Here is a 9440-nt window from a genome sequence, read left to right on the forward strand (position 1 = left end):
AACGTCTACCTTTACATTTCCAGCCCTTACAATCAGTCCTGATAACAATTATTTGCTATTGTATAGCAAGAGACCTATCCACATCTCCTTTCATCAGCCCTGACTAGGCAGAATGGATACTACCCAGTGGAGATTCTACCTTGCTCCATGCCCTCTGGATCTAGGTTCCCTCTTGAAAGCTTGTAAGCCAATCACTTCTTTCACTTCTTGCCTCTGTAGCCGCCCCCCCCCCCAATTCTGGGTAGCTAATGTCCAAGTTGCCCATCCCTGTTCTCTCCATGTGTGGAGGAGGTGGGAATGACCCTCACTGTGAAGATTTGTTCCCTCTTTTGAGCTACTGCTTCCACAGGTGTATGTCAAGTTCATCAAATTGTATCAGATTATTCGTGTTTCCCTCTTTCTTCTTCTGTTTGAGCTCTGATCATCTAGCCATTGAAACCAGGTCAAGCGGGTGTTATCTGCAAGAGTGGGTGTACTTATGCATGTGCCCTCTCTTCTTATAAGCTGGATGCTTCACTCTCCACTCTGGTCCTCTGTGGCTATGTCGCTGACTCTGGGTCTAAGAATCCCCTGGACTTGGCACATTGCTGGCCAATCAGGTCTCCATCTGGGTTCACAGGAGTCTATTGAGCACTGTCGGTCTTAGCTCGCAGCTTCGTTGATGTTTTTCCCTCACTTTCCCTTATCCGTGATGAACATGGTCACCAATCAGAATATGAATTCCCATTGAGCCTTAGTCTTAGAAGGGGGTTTGCCCTGAGGGGGACCAAACCACTTGCCTTGATGTCTCCTGGGCAAGCCACTTGTTTGTTCTTGTAGGAATCAGTTGGCCTGCATATATTGTTTTTTATTTTTCCTGTCAGTCTTTCTTTCAAGAAGCATCTTCTGTTCTTCTGGCCACTCCAGGCTGGTCTGCTTGTCCTTTCAAGTGGAAATTTCCCCTCAGAAGATTCTGGACGCTGTTCAGTGTTCCACCTATGGTCTTGTGTAATGCAGAGGCTCCACAGGAAGCCTCCTTCGGTGGGCATATTTTATCCCCATTTTAGGTATTCCAATCAGTTATAGGCAGAAGACAGACTTAGAAGCTTTCTATGGTGGATTTCTGGCTATTCCTTTCTCTCCCCCTCCAGTGTCTATTTTATACCCGTATGCCAAGGGAACCAAGATTCAACAGACAGCCAAGCATCTTAACATTATTTCCCTCCTCCCCATTCAAACCATGTCTCAATCTCTGTATCTCAGAGCCCTGTTGTTCCAAGGTTTTACATACATCATTATTTGCCTCTGTCCCACTTCAGCTTCACAGTCATCCTATTGTGTTTCATTTCATTGCAATGATTAAAATCCCCTCCGTGCCTCATCAAATAACCAAAGGATACACCCCACAGGTCTGCCTCCTCCCCTGGGCTGTCAGCAGACAGCTTCTCTGCCTCCCTGAGTTTCGTGTCCCCAGCCACTCCATCTGTTCATGCCATCATAGTCCCCCCACCATTTTGGGTCTGGGCAGTTTCCAGCTCCCCCCCACCCCCACAAGGTATTCCAGTGAGTTATAGGCTGGATACGGGCCCACATGTTTTCTGTTGTGATGTTTCTGGCTGTCATCCACCCCCCCTCCCCCCAAAGTGTCTATTTCACAATGGCAGGCAAGGGAGACCAAGATTCAAAAGACAGCCAAGCATCATAACATTATTCCCCTCTTTTCCCCCTTTCAAGTCATGCCTCAATCCCTATATCCTGAAGCTCTGTTATTCCAGGGTTGTGCATACCTCATCATTTATCTCTGCCCCACCTAGCCCATGCAAACCTGCCCAAACGGTCTCCCTTCCACATTGTTCTTGTTTTTCCCCTCCCCCTTCCTCAATCCCCTCCCCAACTCCCAGGCTCTTCTGTGTCTATTCCCTACCCTGTGCTCTTTCTTCCCCTCCCTCCCCATCTCTCATCCTACACATACCAGTGATCAGCACTTATATATTTTGATTTTCCCCCCCTTTAGGGTGGGTTTTTTTTCTTAGTCTTTTACAATAATGGTCTTATACAGTATTTCTCCTTTTGTGACTGACTAATTTCACTCAGCATAATGTCCTCAAGGTTCATCCATGTTATGTGATGGCTTGCAGCTTCCTTTTTGTTCTTCAAGAGACCATAGTATTCCATTGTGTGTATGTACCACAGTTTGTTTATCCATTCTTCAATTGATGGGTATTTTGGTTGTCTCCATTTTTTTGCTATTGTAAATAGTGCTGCTATGAACACTGGTGTGCATATATCTACTAGTGTTATGGCAAGACTGACTGGATTTTGGTTGCTAAATTTCTATAGTAACCTGACCCCTCCCAGGCACACACTGGATTGTTTATGTTGGGGAATTTACATATGTGTGTTTGATGATAAAAGGTTACATCATTGCTACTGTTGTTGCTGTTAGGTGCCTGTTGAGTTGGTTCTGACTCAGAGAGATCTGTGTACATAGCATGAAGCACTGCCCAATCCTAAATCATCCTCACAGTCGATGCCATGTTTGAGCCCATTACTGCAGCCACTGTGCCAATCCAGCTCATTGAGGGTCTTCTTCCTTCTCTGTGACTCTAGCAAGCATGGTGTCCTGCTCCAGGGACTGGACTCTTCTGATAACATGTCCAAAGTACTACTTGTTGTTGTTGTTAAGTGTCATTGAGTTGGTTCTGACTCACAGCGACGTTGGATAGGATTTCCAATGAGTGGTTGGTGAGTCTGAACTGCCAAACTTATGGTTAGCAGTCCAGTGCTTATTCTACATTGTCACACCAGGACTCCTAATGCGTACAAGAAGAAATTCTGAGAAAACAGAAGATTTATCTCCAGATCTTAAACTGATAAAAATTTCAGGCAAGGGCAGCCTAAAAAGCAGATTGGGAAACTGAGATTTTAAGGAGTTCAGGAAAACAGGTGGCACTGTGGGTTAATGTGCCAGACTGCAAAGCCATTTGAACTGCAAGGTCGGCAGTTCAAGCTCACCAGCTGCTCTTCAGAAACCCTATACAGGGTTGTTCTGTTTCGGAACTGACTCGACGGCACTTCACAACAACAACAGGAAAGTAAGGTTGTTGTTTTGTTTTTTGTTTTTTTGCCAGAAAGTACCTGTCTTAGTTTTGATATGACCTTAATTAACCTTTGAGTGGACCTCTGTACAAATGCAAATGTTGTCTGAGCTAGATAGCAGCATTGGCTCTGTTTATCAGATTAACCAGTCAGCTAATAGAAACTTGGGGACACTGCGATAAGAAGTAAATTGCAATGAATAGAAAGAAAGGGCTCAGGTTTGCAAATTGGGCCTCTACAGTGGGAGGTTTCAGGCTTAAGCTAGTCCCCTAAGTGGCTATGTTGTTGTTGTGAAGTGTGATCAAGTTGGTTATGATTTACAGAGACTCCATATAAGGTTTCCAAGGAGTGGTTGGTGGGTTTGAACCTCTGACCTTTGTGGTTAGCAGTCCAATGTTACATTGATGTTGTTATTGTTGTTAAATGTAATCGAGTCAGTTCCAACTCATAGCGACCCTGCTTAGGGTTTGCAGGCCTTGCAAACTGCCGACCTTGTAATTCAAACGACCTTGCAGTCCAGTGTTTATCCTACAGCTCCACACCAGGACTCCTATCCTACACTAGGATTCTAAATAGGTATATGTAGATGAAAAGAAAAGGAGCACAGGAAAATAGTAAAGCGATCTGAGTACATTTGTTGGCTACTTTATAGTTTTTAATCTAGAATCTGCTCAATTATGCATACAAATTGATATGATTAGGGCAAAATCACTTGAGTTCTGTTCCCTGGAGATTCATATTAAATCCAACCATGTTCCAGAAAATGTGCTAGATCTTCACTTTGGATCAGTCTTTGAACTGATCTCTTTGAATCATATATTGCACTACAGATTTAACAAATGGATAGAAAAGTGCTTATACTTAACTTTTTCCTTTGACAGTTTAGGATACATTTAGGTTACACCAATCAAAACAACATGTAAATTACACCATTCAATATATTCAAATATTCAAACTCACTTTGCGCTAGGGATGAAAGAACAAGTTTAAACAACATTAGGGACTATCCTTTAAGAAGTTCCAACTCTGAGAACATACTCTGATTAGGAAACAAAGCTTTATATGCTTCATATTTCATTTATTAATAATCTATCCTGCTCATTTGTTTGACGTGCCATAACTTTTAAGTTTCTCAAGGCTGCTCATTAACTAAGTGAGTATCCGTGAATGAAGTTTGCCATAAGAATCTCAGAAAGAGAACAATCATTTCCCTCTTTCCTCCTAGCTATAGAAAAGCAGACATTATCCCATAAGGTAAAGCTACTTCTGTTAGAGAGTGTTAACATCGGTCACAAAGTATCATTACTATTCTTCATACGGGGTGAAGACTTATGTTAAGACATAATCCTATTCTAATTCTCTTCTGTTTTCTGCTTAATGGAAAATTATTTTAAGAGATCTGGAGTTCTGAGTATATTCCTAATCCTGTAAAAAGAAACTGAGGATATCTGTTGTTAGGTACCTGTGAGTCGGCTCCAATTCACAGTGACCCTTTCACAGGAGAGCAAAGCACTGCCCAGTCCTGTGCCAACCTCACAATTGTTACGTTTGAGCCCATGGTTGCAGCCACTGTGTCAATCAATCTGTCTCATTGGGGGCCTTCTTTTTCACTGACCGTCCACTTTACCAAACATGTTCTTCCCCTTTAGGTTTCTAACTCTAGGTCATTGAACGTTTCATTATAATACTTTGTCTTCTCAAGCTGCCCTTTGAACTTTTCAGCTCTTTTATTTCATCATTTCTTTCAGCTGCTTTATTTGGGTACATTCAAGAGCAAGTTTCATAACCTCTTCTGACATCCATTTGGTCTTTTGCTTCTTTCCTGTCTTTTTAATGACTTTTGCTTTCTTCATGTCCGATGCGCTTAATGTAATCCCACAACTCCTCTGGTCTTCAATCATTAGTAGCTAATGCAAAACCTCTTCTTGAGAAGATGAGATATACTCAAGGTTATACTTTGCTCTCCTGGATTTGTTTTACATTTCTTCAGCTTCAGCCTGAACTTGCATATGAGCAACTGATGGGCTGTTTCACAGTTGGTGCCTGGCCTTATTTTGACTGATAATATTGAAATTCTCCCTGGTCTCATTCCACAGATGTAGTAAATTTCCTTCCTGAATATTTCATCTGGTGAGGTCTATGTTTATGGTCATCATTTACATTGTTGGAAAAAAAAGGTATTTGCAATGAGTAAGTCACTGGTTTTGTAAAAATCTATCACGTGATTTCTAGCATTATTTCTATCACTACAGTCATAATTTCCAACTTCCTACCAGTCCTCTTTGTTTCTAACTTTATAATTTAAAAAAAACAGTAATTATCAATGCATCTTGACTGCATGTTTGATCAATTTCAGACTGAGGAAGTTGGTAGAATTCTTTAAAATCTTCATCATTGGATTGGTGTATACATTTGAATAATAGTCACATTAACTGGTCTTCCTTGTTGGCATATGGATATAATCCTGTCACAGAGAGCATTGTATTTCCAGATAAATCTTGAAATTCTCTTTTGATGATGAATGCAATGCCATTCCTCTTCAATATGACATTGCTGGCACAATAAACCATATTATAGTCTGATTCAAAACGGTCAATTCTAGTCCATTTCATCTCACTGATGCTTAGAACATCAATCTTTATGCATTCTATTGCATTTTTGATGACTTTTAATTTTCCTAGATTCATATTTTGTAAAGGAAACAAAAATCTGCGCCATTGGACCAATAAGCAACCATCATGCATAGATTGAGTGCTTCTTCAGTTCACATCCCTTATTCTTGTTTTTTTCCCCTCCTCCTTCAGTTACTCACCACCCCTGTAACCCAGAGTGATGCCCACATGCCTTTCCCACCACGCTTTCCCATGGATGCTCACACAAAGTTCCACATACATCAGTTCATAGAGCAACCTCCATTTACGTTGTAAAATACTTCATTTTGCTTGGATATACAATTAATACTCATGGAAATAACAGTCAAGAAATCAAAAGATGTGTTGCATTTGGCAAATCTGCTGCAAAAGATCTCTTTAAGGTGTTTAAGAGCAAAGATGTCAGTTTGAGGGCTAAGGTGTGTCTTACCCAAACCATGGTATTTTCAATTACCTCATAGACATGTGAAATTGGACAATGAATACAGAAAACAATAGATGACTCAAAACATTGGATTTATGGTATTGGAGAAGCATATTGAAAGTACCATGCCAGAAGAACAAACAAATCTGTCCTGGAAGAAGTATAGCCAGAATGCTTCTTTGAAGCAAGGATGGTGAAATTTTGTCTCCCTTAATTTGGACACATTATCAAGAGGAACCAGTCCCTGGAGAAGTAAACCATACTTGGCAACGTGTTTGTTCTTGTTGCTGCCGAGTCATTTCTGATACACAGCGACTCTGTATAAGGTTTCCGAGGAGCAACTAGTGATCTTGAACTGCTGACCCCGCTGTTTGAAGCGACTTTGCAGTCCAGTGCATTAACCCACAGCACCACACCAGGACTCAAAGTATAGGATCAGTGAAAAAGAGGAAGACTCCCAATGAGCTAGATTGACATGTGGCAGCACCAACGGACTCAAACATAACAATTGCAAGGATGGTGAAGGACCATACGGTGTTTTGTTCTGTTGTGTGTTGGACTGCTATGAGTCGGAACCAACTGGATGACAACATTAATAATAACAACCACATACTTTTAATGAATGTTTACAGCTGTTTCATGTCATTTTAGTTGTGTCCTATTAGCAAATGAAGGTCCCAAAAGCTGTGCTCTGTACACATCATTAACTTCATCTCTTCCCTCATCATATTCTAAGTGCCTTCCAACCTGAGGGACTCATCATCTGGTGTATATGGGACAGTGTTCTGCTGCTATTCATATGGTTTTCAACAGCTAACCCTTCAAAACTGACCTGACTCTCCTTCTTCCTAGTCTGTCTTATTCTTGAAGCTCCATGGAAATGTTTCCACCTTGGTTGTCCCTGATTACATTTAAAATAGCAGTGTCAGAGCTTCCAGATTCACAGCAGTACACAAGCCAACACAATATGACAAACTGACAGATGAGTATTGGTACTTTCAATATTCTTCATCAATACCATCATTCAAAGGCATCAGTTCTTCTTCAGTCTTCCTTACTCAGTGTCCAACTTTCAATTGCATATGAGGCAACTAACTGAAAGTACCATGACTTGGGTCAGGGACACCTTATCTTCAAAGTGAAATCTTTGTTCTTTAATGATTTAAAGAGGTCTTTTCCAGCAGATTTGCCCAATAAAATACATGAGCATTGACTATGGATCCAAGTAAAATGAAATTTTTGATAACTTCCATCTTTTTTCATTTATCATTATGTTGTTTATTGGTTCAATTGTGAGGATTTTGGTATTCTTTATATTGAGTTGTAATCCATACTGAAGACTCTATTCTTTGACCTTCATCAGCAAGTGCTTCAAGTCCTCATTGCTTTCAGCAAGCAATGTTGTATATCTGCATATTACCGGCTGTTAATGAACCTTCCTCCAATCCTGATGTCATGTTCTTCTTCATAAAGTTCAGCTTCTCACATTATTTGCTCAAAAAACAGTTTGAATAAGTACGATATAAGGATACAACCCTGATGCACTCCTTCTTGATTTTAAACCACACAGTATTCCCTTGTTCTGTTAGAACAACTGCCTCTTGGTCTATGTACAGGTTCTGTAAGAGCACAATTAAGTGTTCTGAAATTCCCATTCTTCACAATGTTATCCACAGTTTGTAATGATCCATACCATTGAATGCCTTCACAAAGTCAATAAAGCAAATGTCAATTTTCTTCTGGTATTTTCTGCTTTCAGCCAAAAAGTCAGCAGTGATAGTCTTTGTTCCACGTCCTCTTCCAAATCCAGCTTCAATTTCTAGCAGCTCCTTGTTGATGGACCATGGCAACCATTTCTAAATTACCTTCAGCAAAATTTTACTTGCACATGATATTACTGATATTGTTTTGTTGGGTCACCTTTCTTTGGTGGTCATGGTGGTTATGCGCTGTGGAGTTGGATCTGACACATAGTGACCCTGTACAGGGTTTCCAAGGCTGTAAATCTTTACGGGAGCAGAAAGCCTCATCTTTCTCCCACAGAACAGCTGGTAGTTTCAAAGTGCTAACCTTGCAGCTCGCTACCAGAGCTTTCTTTAGAATGGGCACAAATATGGATCTTTTCCATTTGATTACCAGGTAGAGCTATATTCCAGATTTTTTGGCATAGACTAGTGAATGCACTCAACACTGCATCAATTTGCTAAAACATTTCAATTTGTATTCTATCAATTCCTAGAACCTTGGTTTTCACCAGTGCCTTCAGTGCAGCTTGGATTTCTTCCCTCAGTACTATTGATTCTTGGTCATATGCTACCTCCTGAAATGGTTAAATGTTAACCAATTCTTTTTTGCTACAGTGATTCTGTATATTCCTTCCAATGCTTCCTGAATTGTTCAATATTTTTCCCCCATAGACTCCTTCAATATTGCAAGCCTAGGCTTGGATTTTACTTCATTTCTTTCAGTTTGAGAAATGCTGAGCATATTCTTTCTTCTAGGTTTCTAACTCTGTGTCTTTTCACATTTCATTATCATACTTTACTTTGTCTTCTCAAGCTGTCCTTTGAAATTATCTGTTCAGCTCTTTTACCTTATCATTGCTTCCATTTGCTTTAGCGCATCTACATTCAAAGGCAAGTTTCAGAGTCTGTTCTGATAGACATTTTGGTCTTTTCTTTCTTTCTTGTCTTTATAATGAAACCTTTTGCTTTCGTGTATGATGTTCTTGATGTCATTCCACAGCTGCTCCTCATTAGTGTTTAATGCATCAAATCTGTGCTTGAGATGGCCTCTAAATCCACATGGGATATACTCAAGGTCATATCTTAGGTCTAGCATTTTAATTTTTTTCAACTTCTGTTTTAATTTTCTTCAACTTCTGCCTGAACTTGTATATGAAAAACTGATGTTCTGTTTCAGTCAGCTCCTGCTTTGTTTTGGCTGATGATACTGAGCGTCTCCATCATCTCTTCCCACAGATGTAGTCAATTTGATTACTTCACCATCTGGCGAATCTATGTGTATAGTCACTGTTTTTGTTGTTGAAGAAAAAAGTATTAAAAATGATTACGTGGTTGGTCATGCAAAACTCTATCCTGGAATCTCCAGGAGTCTTTCTGTCACAAAGGTCATATTTTCCAACTACCAATCCTTCCTCTTTGTTTCCAACTTTAGCATTTCAATCACCAGTAATTCTCAATGCATCTTGATTGCACATTTGCTCAATTTCAGACTAAAGAAGTTGGTAAAATTCTTCAATTTTATTTTATCATTCACTTTCGTGG

The sequence above is a fragment of the Chrysochloris asiatica genome, unplaced genomic scaffold (assembly GCF_000296735.1).
Source record: "Chrysochloris asiatica unplaced genomic scaffold, ChrAsi1.0 scaffold00003, whole genome shotgun sequence".
Taxonomy (NCBI): Eukaryota; Metazoa; Chordata; class Mammalia; order Afrosoricida; family Chrysochloridae; genus Chrysochloris; species Chrysochloris asiatica.